General features: G+C 44.4%; 2 protein-coding genes across 3 annotated transcripts in view; one reads left to right on the top strand and one right to left on the bottom strand.

The window, feature by feature from the left end:
• RRAGD (Ras related GTP binding D) overlaps positions 1–18,134 on the top strand; it is a 79,382-nt gene that overhangs the window by 9,397 nt on the left and 51,851 nt on the right.
• ANKRD6 (ankyrin repeat domain 6) overlaps positions 1–18,134 on the bottom strand; it is a 79,271-nt gene that overhangs the window by 43,767 nt on the left and 17,370 nt on the right. For both annotated transcript variants that reach the window (XM_029047182.1, XM_029047190.1), the window contains exon 2: positions 14,201–14,322. The gene's annotated coding sequence lies outside the window, so the exon portion shown is untranslated. The remainder of the gene's footprint in view (positions 1–14,200; positions 14,323–18,134) is intronic.

Below are 18,134 nucleotides of genomic sequence, written 5' to 3'. Positions count from 1 at the left end.
AAATATGATTGACTGACTGACAGATGGCTACAGAGACAGAGATCAAATGACAAAACAGACAGACCCAAGCTACTAAAGCATTGGGAGACAACCCGCATATTTTAAAATCTTAAAATAATAACTGTGGTATTTATTTAGCGCTTACAGTGTGCCAGGCACCATACTAAGTGCTGGGGTGGATACAAGCAAATCGGTTTGGACACGGTCCCTGTCCCACATGGGGCTCACAGTCTCAATCACCATTTCACAGGTGAGGTAACTGAGGCCCAGAGAAGTAAAGTGACTTGCCAGGGACACACCGCAGACAAGTGGCAGAGCCAGGATTAGAACCACGACCTTCTCACACGCAGGCCTGTGCTCTACCTACTATGCCGTGCTGCTTCTCATTGTCCATTATTCATCTAATAGAAAAAAATGCACTGGGTCTGGGGCACCCAGTAAAATTTTCTTTGACAACCAATGGTCCAGAGCCTAGGGAAGATATGGGGGCAGGGAGACCGTGAGGTGTAGCCTGTGTTTCTCATCATATTCTTCCCTGCTAGATAAACTCCTTCAGGGCAGGATCTGTCCGATCACTCTATTGTACTCTCCGAAGAACTCAGTTCAGTGCTCTGCACGGTTTAAGTGCTCGGTAAATACCACTGACTGATCGATTGATCCACACTAAATGTTTGAATGACCACAGAAAGCAGCCCTATGTGCTACAGACTAGAGTCCCGGATCAGAAGAAAGAACTATCAGACTCCATGACAACACAACAATAACATCAGGAGCTGGTCAGAAATGGTTGTAGATAAACATCTCTAAAAGAATTTGCATTTTACGGCTCCTGAAACATCACAGACCTCACTCTCAAAACAACTTCTATTTACTGTCCCTCCCCTGAAAGTGACTCCCTGTTATTTTTTCCTTAAGAATTTTTTATCAGTTGTTGAATCTTTTAAGTCTCAGAGGCTTTCAAAGACTTAATCCAGACAGTTTTTCTTGGTCAATTTTGTTGAGTTCTGACTGACTCTTCTCTTGAATTCGATCTAACCAAAGTCACTAAAGAAAAGAGAATATAAACTAGGAAGTTCTTTCTTAATCCAAAAAAGACCGTCTTTCTTTTCCCACCATCTGGGAATACTAGATTTCCTTCAAAAACCTGCACTCAGGGCTTTCGAAACTCAAAGGATAGATATCCAAAAGGATGGGTTAAATCGTTCTTTAAAAGAAGAGAAAAGAAAAGGAAAAGAAATGTAATGTCCAGTTTTGTTGTTCACCCATAGTCCATTCTGGCAGCCCAGTTCAATCTAGGCTGTTCAGGGACGGTTCAACTGGTTTGTAAACTATAAAGGGCCCTCTATTAGGACCTCCTCATGGCAAAAGTCAAAGGCGGAAGAAGACTTCAGAATCAAATCTGCTCCATTTCCTACAATGCTAGAATCTCTAGCAATTGGGACAAAGGGGAGGGTGAAATTACCCACTGAAACACATGTTTCTAATCAATCACCTGTGGGTTTCAATTTTCCATTCCATCCCATCTGCCTTTACCACTGATAATCACACTAGAAGGTTATTTGCTGGCAGAAGGAAATTCCTTTCTCCTTTTAAGCCACAGGGTCTGGGCAATGGGCCTCCCAAATGTCAAGGGGTCAGAGAAGGGGCTCCCCAACCAAGGGCAGAGTGCTTGTTTCTCTACTAGAGCCCTGCAAGGATTAACATTTTAAGGCCCAAACCCAATAGTCATCATAAATAAAGCGATCAGTCCTGGGCCCAAACTCCTTCCTTACCCCATTAGGATGGCTGGATCAAGAAAAGGAGGGAAGGCCGAGCCCAGGAAGAGTTCACAGGAAAAGAGTGGATGTTGAGGTGTGTCAGGGAAACAGTGTGGCCTAGTGGATAAAGCCTGGGCCACGGAGTCAGAAGGACATGAGTTCTAATTCCAGCTCTGCCACTTGTCTGCTGAGTGATTTGGGGCCAGTCGCTTCACTTCTCTGTGCCTCAGTTACCTCATCTGTAAAATGGGGATTGAAACTATGAGCCCCAATGTGGGACAGGGACTGTGTCCAACCTGATTTGCTTGTATCCACCCCAGAGCTCAGTACAGTGCCTGGAGCATAGTAAGCACTTAACAAATACCAGTCATCATTACTATTAATAGGGGAGAGAGGGAAGACAGAGAGGAGGGGATGGGCCACCTTATCTCATTTGAATCCATCCCAAACCCAAGTTTGGTTGGAGAAGCAGCATGACCTAATGGGAAGAGCATAGGACTGGAAGTGAGGAAACCTGTGTTCTATTTACAGCTCTCCCCCCTTGCCCTCCAAGAGAACTTGGGCATGTCACTTAACTCCTCTGGGCCTCGGGTTCCTCAGCTGAAAATGGGGATTCACTACCTGGTCTCCTCTACCTTAAACTGGGAGCCCCATGTGGGACAGGCACTGCATCTGTGATAAGTGCATTCTCCCAAACGCTAAGTACAGTGCTCTGCCCACAGTAAGTGTTCAGTAAATACGATCGATTGTGTCTAAGCTGATCTACCCAACTGTTTAGCAGATAGTAAGCACTTAAATACCACACTTATTATTGTGACTATGATTATTATTACATTATTATTACTGTTGCCCTGGCCTAAGCAAGCTTCTGCTTTCTACAGTCCTATAAATAGGTGGCAGGGAAGGGATTTGAATTTGATGAGGAATCTTAATCACTGATCTTTCCAGAGCAGAAATTTAGAAAACCAAACAAGGGAATGATGGTCTATAACCTTTGGTGCAAGGATGAGGGTGGGACAGTCTAAAAGGGAATGTTGAAATTTCTTGGGAGAGTGTCTCTTTTACCCTACAATGATGTTTGGAGACAGATTTCCTTTAATTCAGAAGACAACTGAATAAAATCACTTGAAATGAATCTGGGCTGTTGTAAACACAAAAAAAGCTTTCTTCCGAGACAACTGCCTAAGATATACTCTGCTTCTCTGACCCATTAGCATTTATGCAGGCCAGACAGGACTACTAATATAAACTGGCAGCTATAAATTCATCTATTTAAAAACCAGCAGATTGGGAAGCCGTATGTCACAGGCTTTGTCAGCTGCAAACCAGAACAAAAACAACATGAATTTTTCATTTCTCTCCTCAAACAATTTCACTGAACAATAGCTGCCATGACAATCTCATCAAGTACTGGGGCGAACCACTTATTCTCCTCCCCGGTGAACAGAGCTGCTTGAGTTCTGAGCAGGAATCAACAACAATGTACTCTGTTGCCGCCTGAACAAACCACAATTCACTTAAACAAAACAAAAAAAATCCCAGAGAACTCACAGGGCTCAGGACTCCTCCAAACTCCCTGAATCAATCAGTCCATGGTATTTATTGAGCATTTACTGTGTGTAGAGCACTGTATTAAGCATTTGGGAGAGTACAATATAACAGAACTGGTAGAAACTCTACCAAATCTCTTTTGAGGATTTTTATGTTGCTACCAATTTTGTTCCCAACAGCATACTGCAACAAAGTTTTCTGGGCATCTAGAAAAGCAGCATAGCCTAGTAGAAAGAGCCTGGAACCGGAGTCAGAAGACCAAGGTCTAATCCCGGCTCCACCACTCATCCACCTTGTGAACTTGGGCAAGCCACTTAATTTTTCTGTGCCTCGGTTTCCTTATGCGTAAAATGGAGATTAAATCCTACTCCACTCTACCTAGACTGTGAGCCCCATATGGGACAGGAACTGTGTCCAGTCAGATAACCCTGTGTCTACCTCAGTGCTTAGAATAGTGCTTGGCACATAGTAAGTGCTTAAAAATACCATAGCCGTTATCTACTGTACTTTCACTAGTGTTTAAAAAATCAGTCTGTTGAAATCCCAGCTCATATTTATTTGTACAGCATCATCCTCCGTGAGCCCCCCCAGTTCTTCAAAATCACTAGCTTTGTCATCTTTGCAATAGGCTTAATTATGACATTTCCTAAGTGCTCACTAGCTCACTCTGCTAAGTGCTGGGATAGATACAAGATAATCACACATGGATCAAACATGAAAGTAGCCCTTTAGGCTCTAAGCTCCTTGTAGGCAGGGAATGTGTCTAACAACTTTATTATATTGTACTTTCCCAAGTGCTCAGTGCAGTGTCCTTCACACAGTAAGGACTCAATAAATACAACTGCACTCAATAAATACAACTGATTGACTGATTTTGCAGATGAGGAAACCAAGGCCCCGAGCAACTATGTGACTTGCCCAAGGTCCCGCAACAGGCTAGTGGCATCACCGGGGTTAGAAGCCAGGGTATCCTGAACCCCAATTCCAAGTTCTTTACAGTAGGCATGCTGTCTCTTTATAACATCAAATCAATCAATGGTATTTATTGAATGCTTACAGTGCGCAGAGCACTCTACCAAGTGGTTGACATTCTGTTTGGGGGCAAGTGTGACTGTATCCATTTTACAGATGGGAAAAGTGAGGTACGGTGAAATATGAAGTGATACACCTAAGGGGCTAGAAAGGTCAGTAGCAGATACTAGAGCCGTATCAGCCTTAAACCCTGCAGTTTCCCATAACCTACTCCAATATTTCCCCACTGAGAACTCATCGTGTGAAACTGTCAGCTCAGGGTTTAATGGCCACGTGCTCTAACTTGGAAATTCTGGGAGAAGGAGTCCGTGCACCTGTGGAACCTTTACAGAGGACTGGGGTCAAGAGGCGTAACCTTAGCCCTGTGGGATGTGAGGTCCTTGTGTCCCCCTACTCTATTGTACTGTATTCTCCCAAGCACTTAGTTCAGTGCTCAAGCATTCAATAAATCCCACTGATGGATTGACTGTCTATGCTCTGAGATTGAGAGATTCATTTTGCCTCCTCCCAATTAGGAAAGGACCTTATAGTCTTTTTCCTGACTCATCTAATACATTGAGCTCTGCAAGAGAAAGCGCTCAATAAGCACCACTGATTGATTGGAGCCCGAGTCACCCCTAATCCTTGATCATTGGATATATGCAATCCCCATCAAACACCCATTAAATAAGCCCCAAATCGTAAACCTGGGTGGGCGTTTCATGAGGTTTACTCTTCCACCCTCCTGTCTCCAGGCAAGACCACCCTTACACCAATCGCGGGAAATGGGGGTTTATCTTGACATTTAGAAAGGGAAGAGTTCAAGTGTAAATGTTAGGAGAAAGGACTCAAACAGAATAAAATGAAATGGGCCCTCTTTCCCTCTTTTTTTTTAATCAAGGAGTTGCTACTGCAGAAATCTGTTAGAGGGGAAGAATCCTCAGAAAGGACTGAAATATCCAGAGAAAAGATCAAAAGAATATTGTTATGGGGGGAAAGGGGTGGGGAGGAGATGTTAAATACAGATTGAAGTGTAAAAGGGACCTTCTCACTGCAGTTTATTGAAGGACTAACAAAGTGGCAGGAATTTTCGATGGCAGACATACACTCAAAACAGTAGACACACACTAATTTATCCCTAATTCCTCTGAGCCACCACTGCAAACAAAGCAATAATTTCTCATTACCAGAGCTGTCAATCATGCCTACAAAACAAATAGAAAAACACAGTCATTAAAATGGTGGAGGAGCAGCAGCGATTGCCAAACCCTGACTTTCCCAAACGTGAAATGAAAGACATTTCAAAGGCTCAAAGGATATTTCCTCCCCCAACTAAATTCTGTTTGCACAGGGACTGTCTGAACTGTTTACTTGTATCTGCCACAGTGCCCAGCACACAGTAAGTGTCTTATAAATACCATATTCAATTAAAAGGTGATAGTGCTGCCAAAAAAATTTCACAGACCGATTGAGTCTCCTTGCAACAGAAAAACTGTCTGGTTTTACTAACGTTATGTCCTTTTATAGTTCTAAAATGTAGCACTCTCCCAGTAGGCATTCTTGCTCTAACAGGCTGAAAAAATCCTCAGCCAAAAATCACCGAAGAGAGAACTGTCTCGTGGCCAAGGATTTTGTTCTATTCCAGCAGACCCAAGGATTTCTGTTCTACAAATACTATAATCTGGGTCTGGACAAAATGCTTTCACTGAAGACTTTTTATTGATGAATTAAGACCCCTGCGATGATACCCGGCAGGTGTTGCATCTATTGTCAGATTGAGAAACTTTACTAGATAAGACGTTTTAGAAGCAGCAACTAGCCATGAACTTTTGCTGATCTTCAGTGACCCAGAGACACAAACTCGTAGGGATTAGGAGCACTCAGAGGCAGGGGCAGGCGCCAAGCTCTTTGTTCTAACACCTTTATTGGAATTCTTGATGCCAGACAGATCATAGTCCCAGGATCAGACAAGGGACTGTCCTGGCTTGTGAACAGAATTTGGACTCAGGGACCACCAACAATTTCCTCCGTTTATTTCCTTGCCCAGGCTGCAGTGTGGAACAGATGGCAACAACCAAACTGTTCTAAAGAAACAGAGTCCCACAGAACTAGTAATTTTGGGGGGTTTGTTTCTTTTTTAAAAATAATATTTGTTGAGCGCTTACTATGTGCCAGACCCTGTACTGACGGCTGGGGAAGATACAAGCTTATGAAGCTGCACACTGTCTTTGTAGACTCTAAGCTCTTTGTGGGCAGCGAATGTGTCTGTTTACTGTTATATTGCACTCTCCGTAGCGCTTAGTACAGTGCTCTGCACACAGTAAGCACTCAATAAATACCATTGACTGATACAATCCCTGTCCCACGTGGGGCATACGGTCTGAATTATTTTACAGATGAGGTAACTGAGGCCCAGAGAAGTGAATTGACTTGCCCAAGATCACACAGCAAATGGCAGAGACAGGATTAGAACCCAGGTCCTCTGATTCCCAGGTCCGTGCTCTTCCCACTAAGCAACACTTCTTCTCTGTTCCCACTAGAATCGTCCCACATTACAATTAGAAGTGGTTTTTCCCAAGGAGGTGAAATATTGGGGAGAGAGGCTCAGGGGCTGGCGGCCTTGTGGGGGGAAATGTCTGGAGTTCTCCGTTTCCCTTATGGTCTTCTTAGATCTATCTCATCAGTCAATCATATTTATGGAGTGCTTACTGTGTGCAAAGCACTGCAGTAAGCATTTGGGAGAGTATAATATACAATATAACCGACACATTCTCTGCCCACGACAAGCTTACAATCTGGAGACTATAGACTATTCACTTATAGTCAATCTGTTTCTGTTTGTCTGTGTGTAGGTGCATGCATGCACATATATAGAAGAGATGTTTCCTGCCCTCAGGGAGCTTAAAATCTACAGGAGGAAAAGGGGCAGAAGCAAACAGATGCGACCATACAAAGTGCAAGGGCCAGAGAACCACAAATAATAGCAGTGAGGGATATTAAGTGACAACAGATATTAAGTGATAATATTTACTGAGCACCCACTGAGTACAGCGTATTGGGAAGTACAAAACAGAGAAGTGACATATTGCCTGCCCACAATGTGCTTATACTCTTAACGGGGGAGACCGGCATTCAAATATTTGCAGAGGAGTGGAAAGTAAATAACTGAATAAATACATACAAGCTCCCGGGATGGGTATAAATAAGCACCTAAATGTGGCACATAAAAAGACCCACAGGAACTGCTCCTGGCTGCACGGGGGCTGGAGGCTTCCCGATTTCACCCCTGAGCTGAGCTTCAGTGGCCCCCCTTCACGAGTTCCTTTATTAAGACTAAATTCTTTAGAAGATTTAATCCTTCCACTCACCCCCATGTCAGTGCCCTAATAATTCCAGGTCTGGAAAGCCCTACCCCACACACACACTTTCTTGAAATATGATACGGTCAGCCAAAGTACAAATCATGTATGCACAGATGCCCAGACCCACTCAAGTTTCTCTATTTTATTTTAAAGCAAACTGGCACTTAAATTTGGGTTGCTAATGTTAAGACCCTAGTGGACTAGAAGTAACACAAGTGGAAGTAGATTACCAGGTATTGTAAAGAAGAGGTTTATAGCTTCTACCGCAAGGTTATTTCACAGACTCCTGGAAAATGGAGATAAAACCAAAACTGTGTTAGCACCATTGTAAATCTAAGAAAGATAGCCTGTCAACCTTTCCTGCTGACTTGCTCGTGAAAAAGCTTTTTCAGAGGCTAATTCTTCAAAGCAATATTACACAGAAAATTATGTAACCACACAAAGAGTACTAATAATAATGTTGGTATTTGTTAAGCGCTTACTATGTGCAGGGCACTGTTCTAAGCACTGGGAGAGATACAGGGTAATCAGGTTGTCCCACGTGAGGCTCACAGTTAATCCTCATTTTACAGATGAGGTAACTGAGGCACAGAGAAGTTAAGTGACTTTATGTTGGTATTTTGTTAAGCGCTTACTATGTGCTGAGCACTGTTCTAAGCACTGGAGTAGACACAGGGGAATCAGGTTGTCCCACGTGGGGCTCACAGCCTTAATCCCCATTTTACAGATGAGGTAACTGAGGCACAGAGAAGTTAAGTGACTTGCCCAAAGTCACACAGCTGACAAGTGGCCGAGCCAGGATTCGAACCCATGAACTCTGACTCCAAAGCCCGTGCTCTTTCCACCGAGCCACGCTGCTTCATGGGATTCGAACCCTTGACGACTAGAAGCAGGTATTAGAGGTTCACACTGCATGTTCCATATCTCGGCAAAGATGTGGCATTTTTTAAGCGCTAACCATGGGCAAAGTACTGTTCTAAGCACTTGGGTAGATAGAAGGTCATCAGATTGGACCCAGAGCTTGTGTCACACGAGGCTCGGGGTGATGTACAAAAACTTCAGCTTGTACAAAGAACATATTACACTATCTTACGCTCAAACTGAGGAGGGTATACTCTGAAGCACATGGTGAGGGGGTGGCAGTGTCGATCATAAGGGACGGGGCAGCTGGAAGGGGAACTTCCTGGAGAGGCTCGGAATAATCTGCTTGTTGGAGTCAAAGGTAATTAATCTCCCAAGTCCAGGAGTTAGGCAGTTTGAGATGGAAGCAGTATGGTCTAGTGGATAGAGCATGGGCTTGGGACTCAGGACATGGCTTCTAATCCCGCTCCACCACTTATCTGCTGGGTGACCTTGGGCACACCACTTCACTTTTCTGTGTCTCAGTTCCCTCATCTGGAAAATGAGGATTAAGACTGTGAGCTCTATGCGGGACATGACTGTGTGCAACTGGATTAGCTTGTATCTGCCCCAGCACTTAGTTCAGTAAGCACTTAAATACCATAAAAAAAGGAGCCAGTGATCACTGAATACAGTGACCGTAAAACTCTGTTATACTGTACCTTTAGTACAGTGCTCTGCACACAGTATGGACTCAATAATTACCACTAATGGACTGACCGATTAATTGATCATGGCCCCTGAGGCTTTCAAGGACAGAGGGAAGGCTAAGAGAGTGTTCTGAAGGGAAAGTTTAGAACTTCATGCCTGGAGTCTCAATGGGAGCTCTCTCTGAAATTCTGGTGATTCCATCCAAAGGAGTCCGAGACCCAGGTAAAGTCTAGTCTCAATGCACAGATATGTTGATGGTGTGGAGGAAAAAGGGGTTAAGACACAAGAGGGACTGGGAAACTTTGGGGGACAGGTGGAATTTGATAGGAGGGGGAGATGTGAGGGACCAATTTCCACACGAGACTCTAGTCACTTTGGCTATAAATCCCCCTTCTGAAGAAAAGAGCCTCTGGATCCCCTCCAGAGAAGCAACCACATCGACTCATCGCTAAATAGAAATGGGTCCAATTCACCTCTGCCTGGGCTGAAAGGGACTCTGACCTCTCCAGCCAATGGTCAGCTCTGCTTGACGGGAGCAAGAGGGTGAATCAGGTTGCTGAACTAAGCAGCCATCTTGCTTCCTCATGAGATACTCAAATTCCAGTCATCCATTGCATCATTGCAGACATTTTCTCTGCCAGGCACCTGCTGTTCCCAGCCAAACCCCCAAGCCTTCTTCATTAGGAAGATGGTCTCTTCATGAGCTCCTTGGAACAGAAGAAAATTAAGACTGAGCTTGGGAATGAACTGATGAGCGTCTGGTTATTAGAAAAGATGTCGTCCGATACACACTTTGAGAATATGGGTTAGAACCTTCTAGAGGCCAGCCACAATTCTACCCATTTAACTTGACTTTTTTTTAAACCCCAAGACAAACTGATGGGGTTAGCCTTTTGACCAGTTAATGACTCTGGAGTACTCCAGATACACATCAACACACTAAAACATAAAGGAAACCCAGTCAGCACCCCTGAGAGAGTGTGTTGTGAAACATATATTCCTAGTCAGAAGGAAAATGTTCCTTAATACAGAGAGTGTGCTATGAAATATACCTTCAAATTCATAAGGCAAATATTCCTTACCACACTAGCCTAGTTAATTACTGAAAGTGGCCACTTATGAAGGGGAAAAGGAATCAGTTTACTGCCCTGCCACTAGAATAATCTTATCAAATAAAACATTTAGCGGGCATCAAGATTCGCGCTAAAATCATCTCCTAAACTAAGATCTACATTTTGCACTGCCTGTGACTCCCATCTTACAGTCTCAACATGGCTTGATTTACTTCTGAAAGAGTCATTTCAATAACCACCACCCTGGCGTTGGACAGACGAGTACTCTGAAAATAATTCTGCCTTCATTTCTTAAACTAGCCAAATACGTGTGGGATGCCCCCTTTTAAGTCAGAACCCCAATTTTCCACTTATCTGCAGGAAAACTGCAGGAAAAGTAGACAAAACCAAGGGAGAACAAGTCACTTGTGGTGATTCTAAATAGTTCAATTTCTTTCCATTTCCCATAAGTGTTCAGGGCTGATTCTGAAGCTATAGGGGTATGGTATTTTAACTAGTATATCCAGGAATCCACACTATGACACACACCCATGCACATACACATCCTTTGTATTAATACACTATAAGGGAAGGAAAATTCACTTCCTGTTTCTTAAATCACAATCTTGTCTGCCATTTAAAAACAACCAGATAAAAGTGAAATATTCTCCCTGTCTTGAGGTTGGGAAAAATCCCCCCTTCTCCAGACCCGAAACAACTGTTTCTGAACAATCCCGAGACTCACCCAGAGATGCGGCAGCGGCCACAGAAGCTACAACGGGAAAGAGCCCTCACAAAGGCAAAAGCTTGCAAAACACTTCCCAGGGTGAGAAGCTTTGTGTGAAATGAGTGACATGGGAGGAGAGGGTGAGAGGCAGGGCAGTCTGGGAGAGAGGAGGTGGGGAGGAAAAAAGCTGGGGCCAAAGACATCAAATCCACAATCAAAAAAACAGACAGCTCCATTTCCATGACAATGGCCAAATCCCCCGGGGCCCATCCCAAAGGCCTCCCAGGCCGCTTCGGTCAGGCAGGGCTGGTCAAGCAATGCATAATGCCATTCTCTTCCCTTCAGCCGAGAGGAGAAATCGAATTGCGCTTGGCATGTGTTTGGCCAACTCATGAACACTTGGTCACGTCACTTCTATTCTATGGATCTTTAATAGGATCTGTCTGCCTTTGGTCAACACGGTATTGTCACCCAAAGCCCCGAAATTAGTGTCAAAATTGTGGATTTACAAAAAGGGTGATAGGTAAAATATAGGTTAAAAATACAATCCGTTCCACTATGACAACAACGGTAATAATAATAATAATAATAGCAGTGTTTGTTAGGTGTTTACTGTGTGCCAAGAACGGGGGTAAGAGGGGAAGCAGCATGGCGTAGTGGATAGAGCATGGGCCTGGGAGTCAGAAGGCTCTAATCCCGGTTTTGCCGCTTGTCTGTTATGTGACCTTGGGCAAATCAATTCACTTCTCTGTGCCTCAGTTCCCTCATCTGTAAAATGGGGATTGAGACTGTGAGCTCCGCCTGGGGCAGGGACTATAATCAACCTGATTTGCTTGAATCCACCCCAGAGCTTAGTACAGTGCCTGGCACATAGTAAGTGCTTAACAAATACCACAATTATTATTATTACTATCTACCAACTCTTTTGTATTGTACTTTCCCAAGTGCTTAGTTCAGTGCTTTGAACACAGTAAGCTTTCAATAAGTACCATTTGTTGACGGATTGGCCAGTCCATCTGGGAGAAAATGGAGTAGGCACTGGCTTGGGCATTGGGTCCCCCCGCTGCAAGAGATCACTGTTCACTGGTTGGTGGTGGAGGATGGCTGTGGTAACCCCAACGAGAAGGAGAGAAACCTCAGTACACATGAGGCAAGAATAGTAGCTGGTAACTGGCTTTTACACAAGCATGTTCCAGCCTTGCTACGCTTCTTAAAACAAAGAAGTAAATAATCTAAGCTGCACTGAAATCGACTCGGATGCTGAGAAGAACGTATCAGCCACAAGGCCTCTTCTGGATGAACCACACAGATTGGGACTGGGAGGTATTTTGGGGTGTTTTTTTAATGGTATTTGTTAAGCACTTACTCTACGCTAGGCACTGTACTATGTGCTGGGGTAGATGCGCTGGTGTAGATACAAGTTTATCAGGTTGGACATAGTTCTTGTCCCATGTGGGGTTTACTGTCTTAATCCCCATTTTACAGACGAGGTAACTGAGGCACAGAGAGCTGAAGTGACTTGCCCAAGGTCATACAGCAGACAAGAGGCAGAGCTGGGATTAGAACCTACATCATTCTGACTCCAGGCCTGTGCTCTATCACTAAGCCACGCCGTTTCACCCCGGGAAGCATTCTAGCTCAGTGACTGTTCTGGGCAGAGCAGGTACATTCATCCTCAAATCCTTCACTACTCCCAGTTTTCTGGAGGCCCCACGGTGATGGATCCTAGGCACAGAGGCCGGAATTGATAGGGTATTTTGCTCCCACCTCAACCACCCTCACAGTCCATCTGCCGTGTACTGTGGGCTCGCAAAGAACGCCTACCGACCCCACCCACAATTTCACCTTGAACTCCTGCAGGCCCGTTTGGGTAACTTGGACACGTGCAAGATCTCTACCTCAGTTGGTTAGTTGGGGTATTGAGGAAGTCTTTACTATTTATAAAGCACCGAGAGAGAATCAAATATAACTGTTCAAATAGGCCCTCCGTTCCCCCATGGGACTCACAATCTCATTCCCCTGAGCACTTCACAGAATGGCCAGGAACGAAACCCATCTTCCCGGGGTCCCTAGAGAGAAGGTGGGGTTAGCTGGGGCCAGGCTATATCCCCAGGGGAAGCAGAGCTGGGTGAAAAACTGGACAGCCTACACTGTAGCCTGCACATTGGAATCTACATTGGCCGGCGGAATCTCTCATGGAAGAGACATATTTTTCAAACGTCATTCTGTAATGGAGCAGGTGGTGTATATTCATTCAATCATATTTATTGAACACTTACTGTGTGCAGAGCACTGTACTAAGCTCTTGGAAATTACAATTCAGCAATAAAGATATATATCTCACCTTCTTCTGTACTTTCAGCTTGTAACTTGCATGGATTGCCAGAGTTACTTAACAGCCTGTGGTTTATTCTGTCTTCCTTTTAGAAGGACTAAGGCAGAAAAGCTGGCAAAAGGCCACGTGTAATATGTATAGCTTGGTAAGATCATTTATTGATTGTCCTATAAGCACCAGTATCTTGAATTAGTATAGCATTTAAATTTTTCCAAAGCATTTGCTCATCAAAAATTTTTCCCCTTGTCCTCACCAAGACCTATGAGGTAGAATAAAGCAGTTGGTATTATCCTCATTTCACAGGGGAGGAAACTGAGTCTCAGAGAGGGTACTTGATTTGCCTGGGGTCCTACCTAGGATCACGGCAGAGCTAGGATTAGTAGCCAGGTCTCCTGACTTCCTCATTCACGCGTTCCACAAAACCACTCCACCTCCCACATCTTGGCACAGCTGCTCTCAGGGGGATAATGGTTTTCAAAAGCTCAGGAAAGTGTAAACTGAGGCAAAGGGAGGATATGCCGTGTGGAAGTTTGCCTCGGGAAATGGCTACCGCTGCAGGCTCGTTCCAATTCCTCCCAGCCAGGGGAGCAAACCACATAGGTGTCTCCTGACTTAGCTTCAGGCAACTAAAACCAACCTTTCGCTTCCTGGAAATGTGATCCATTTTGGGAATCGGTTCAAACGGCTCTGTTCTCTTGGGCTTCAGCATTTTAGAGGATCACGAGGTTGACTTAGCAAAGCGAACAGACGGAAGGGTCACAGACATTTTCGGTCGGTTAAATTCACTTCCTCTCTACACACAAACTTCCCAACAGTGGGAGACCCTGCCGATGCCCCGAGAACCCCCTGCTCACCTCGTAGGCAGGGGCTGGAGGCCCCCGGCCCTGCCTGTCCGTTTCCTCGCTGGCTCTGTTCCAGGGGACCGACGGAGGATCTCGGTGTCACCTCCGTGCACGTGTTCAAGTCATGCGCCTGCCTGTAACAAAGTTAACAGAGAATCCTCTGAAATAAGCAAGTCTGGAATCGTTGGCTGTTCGGCTCTCGGCTTATCGAATGACGCTCGAAGACTGAGGCAGGCTTTGATTTCTAGAGCGATCTAGGCTAGGGATGGGTGTGTTCCTTCATGCCAAGGAATGCATTTTCCTTTTTCTTCCTGTTTACAGGAAGTCACGTTTTCAGTCTGCGATCCTGGAAGGTGTCCCTGAAATGACTCACGGTTATGTGTATGTGTCAAAAAGTGGGCTGTGGTCGAGTGGAGAACGCTGCCCGAACACTTCAAAACCTTTCGTTCAGTTTCCCGAAACCGATTGCTCCCTGCAGCTGATTTTATGGGCTAAGACTTAGATCAAAGCCACAGTAACAGCAACAAAACCATTGCCAAAACTTTGAAAGAAAATTAAATCAATTTTGAATCTGTGATTGTTTTATTGCTGCTTACTCCCGGCTCTCAAAACCAACTTCTCAGCAACCCTCAGACTGGCTAAGTGATTGCCAATAAGTCATCTTCTGTTGGTTTTGGGTGCTTTTTTTTCTGACTTTCTGGTTTGGCAGGTGAAAATGCTGAAATAAAATAGATGAATACAGTCAGCTCTCCCACAAAGCCCGTTTAGCTACACCTTTTGGAGAGAGCACTATTGAGAAGTTTAGGAAGGTTACAAAAGCACGTCAGTCTGGTCACCGTGTGACACGGTGAGCACATGTGCACAACGTTGGTCGTGATGTGAATTTTCATGAAGACATCAAGAACATAACCTTCGTGTAGGCAGAGAACTGGTGGTACTTTATTCATGGGACAACTAGTCTGAGGAGCTCTCCCTTTCTTCCAGGCACAAAGAGGAGTCTCTATCCCTGTGGTGGGTAAAATGATATTTGGGAATGCCTAGTACCGATAAGGGAATTGAGGAGCTGAGGATGGGATTCAAACAAGCACCCCTAAAGATAACACCTTTAAAAAGAGTAAACTATTTTTTGGTCTAAAGGTATGAGAGAACAGACTGAGTCATAGATTGTGTAATGGGGATATGTCTCCCCGAGTGAGTACTTAGCACAATTCTTGGCTAATAAAAGTGCTTAATACATGCCATAAATAAAACAGAGATTACGGAAAAGCCTAAGCAGTCTAGAGGCAGAGGTGCCACTTGAATCCAAGAGGCTTCTGTCCAAGACTGGAAAGATGACAACCTTTTCAATCAATCAATGGTGTTTAGTGAATGCTTACTGTGGGCCTTCTCCAACGAAGCGCTTATTTCCCCTACTCCCTCTCCCTTCTGCGTCACCTTTGCACTTGAATCTGTCCCCTTTATTCACCCCACCCTCAACCTCACAGCACTTATGTACACATCCAATTTATTTTAATGACTGTCTCCCCCTCTAGACCTGTAAACTCCTTGTGGGCAGGGAACAGGTCTACCGACTTGGCCTTACCGTACTCTCCCAAGTGCTTAGTACACTGCTCTGCATACAGTAAGCACTCAGTAAATACCATTGATTGATTGGCAAAGCACCACACTAAGCGTCTGGAAGAGTACAACAGAGTTGATAGACACGAGGAAAGACGGCGCATTCTGGGAACAAAAATCAGAGGCTGAGGAGAAGAGATAAGTACCACTCTCAGGAGGAAAAGGAGGCAGAGAGGAATCCGTTACGCGATCCGTACCGCGTGCCGGCCGGCTGGTGTGTGAAAAGTACCGAGGACAGTCAGCCGCGTAGTCTGTAAATCGCTCATGTTTGCTAACTGACTCGATGGGTTCCGTGCACCTGCCTCCATCGCCACAGGGACAGCCGCTTCTAATCCCCAAGTGAGAGCCCAGTGAGGGCGGTGGGAAAGAATCCAGGACGTGAGGCTTTTGTGTACAGTGAGGCAGAGTGCCAAAGGCAAACCCCGGAAGGCCTCTAATCACCCCCAAAACCACATGCTCCTAGCCTAAGTGGGTATTTTCTCCTTGAGTCGCTGCAAGCCGGATCCACTGACCGAACAAAGGAGCAATTACTAAAGCTCAGATGTTCCAAGGTGTGCAGTAGTTGCCTCACGCTACAAAAGTGGAATTTTCAGCTCTCTGGTCACCTGACAACCTCCAACCGGCTCATTCTCACCATATTCGGCAAACCACGGCCCAGACGTCCTTACCTTCATCACTACAACTAAAATAACAGTCGTACGATTTTCAGGGAATGGACACATGCCAAACATTTTGCTACAACACTAGGGAAAAATACACATTTCTGCAAAGTTTATGCCAACAGATTTTTTTTTCCTCCTTCTTTACCCCCATTCTTTCTCCTTGCTCTCTCTCCCCTCTGGTTTTTTTTCCCACTTTTCCTATGATGACTGCTTTTCCTACCTTATTATTATCATCGCAGGGAATTTATAGCCTAGTACGGTATCCTCTGACTGGGTTTTTTTCTTCTGTGACATTTTCTTTTGGGTTTGTTCCACTTTCATATTCTGTTTTCCCTTATCATCTCCCCATGATCTGATCTTCTACTGCTATCCTGTCTTTCCTGCTACCTTCCTCTGTGCCAGGAACTGCATTTGGGGAGTTGGCACCTAGAACTTCCGACCAAGCAAGTCAGTCTCAGCACCCACATGGTTCTGGGTCCAACTGTGGGGAATCCAGGCTATTTAGCCTGGAAATCTGCAGAGGTTTTATTCTTGTCAATACAAAAACTTCCACAATGTCTTTGAGGTGAAAACGCATCACAAAAAGCAGAATTGATTTCAGATTTTTAAAAAATGCCCCCTTCCTCCAAGTTTTATTTTTTGTATGGTCTACGTTACTATGTGCTAGGCACTATGTGAAGTTATGGGGTAGACGGACGTTAAGCAGGTTGGACAGAGGTCCTGTCCCACGTGGGGCTCCACCTAACCCAAGCAAGCCCCTCAGGAGGAAAAGAGCTATAAAATTGAATCGAGAAATAGAAAGATATACTCATTTTATAGACCACCTCGCTACAGGAAGCAGTGTCTTGCTAGAAGTTTTGGTTTTCCAGTCAGTCCTCTCATTCATCTCTTTCTCGCTATAATCTGAGTAAATAAGAACCATGATGGTTTCCCCACTAGATAGATGGTGTTTACTGAGACCAGAGTAAGAGCTGTCAGAGCAAGGAATTCTAGAGCTTTAGAAAACCTGATCGGATGAGAGCCGCTTTACTAAATGTAGCACTATTTTTCCAAGAGGAAAAAGAGAGATGACAGGAAAGCAAATTAATTACAAGGAACAGTAAAAGGAACAATGAAATGGGAAAATCTTTGCTGCTTTCAAGGGGGGAAATGAAACTGATTTTTAAAGGAAACTGTATAGCAGGCCTGTCTTTGCTGGTTTTGCACAGGGAAATCAGATCTTTCAAATCGATGATGTGTATATATGCTTAGGAAGCTTCAGGAAACAGAAATGCCTTTGTTTGCAAGTTTCTATCATGACCAAGTCCTCTTTGCGGCAATTCATGTAGCCCGCACCTGTGTCAGTGCCCGTGCTGACATATCTTAATCCCCACAGGAAGTAGCACATTTTAAAAATGCTATCATTTTTCCAAATGCGCTCCTGCCTGGCACACACAACGAATTCAATTTTGGCACAGACACTTCCACCTAAATCCATTACCTTTAATGACATTAAGTTCCCCTGTGAATTTTACTTAAACAATGGATAATTTAAAAGGGCATATTTTTTGACTGCTGACCAATGCATTTCATTTTTAAATACCCAGAGAAGAGTGTTGTCTATCTCTAGTACTGACTAGCATGTTTTTTCACACTTACAAATGTTAGATTAATGACAACCAAAATTT

This window comes from Ornithorhynchus anatinus, chromosome 19, assembly GCF_004115215.2.
Source record: "Ornithorhynchus anatinus isolate Pmale09 chromosome 19, mOrnAna1.pri.v4, whole genome shotgun sequence".
In the NCBI taxonomy this organism is placed as follows: Eukaryota; Metazoa; Chordata; class Mammalia; order Monotremata; family Ornithorhynchidae; genus Ornithorhynchus; species Ornithorhynchus anatinus.
The sequence above is the reverse complement of the archived record's forward strand: the minus strand, read 5'-3'. Positions and strand labels throughout refer to the sequence as shown.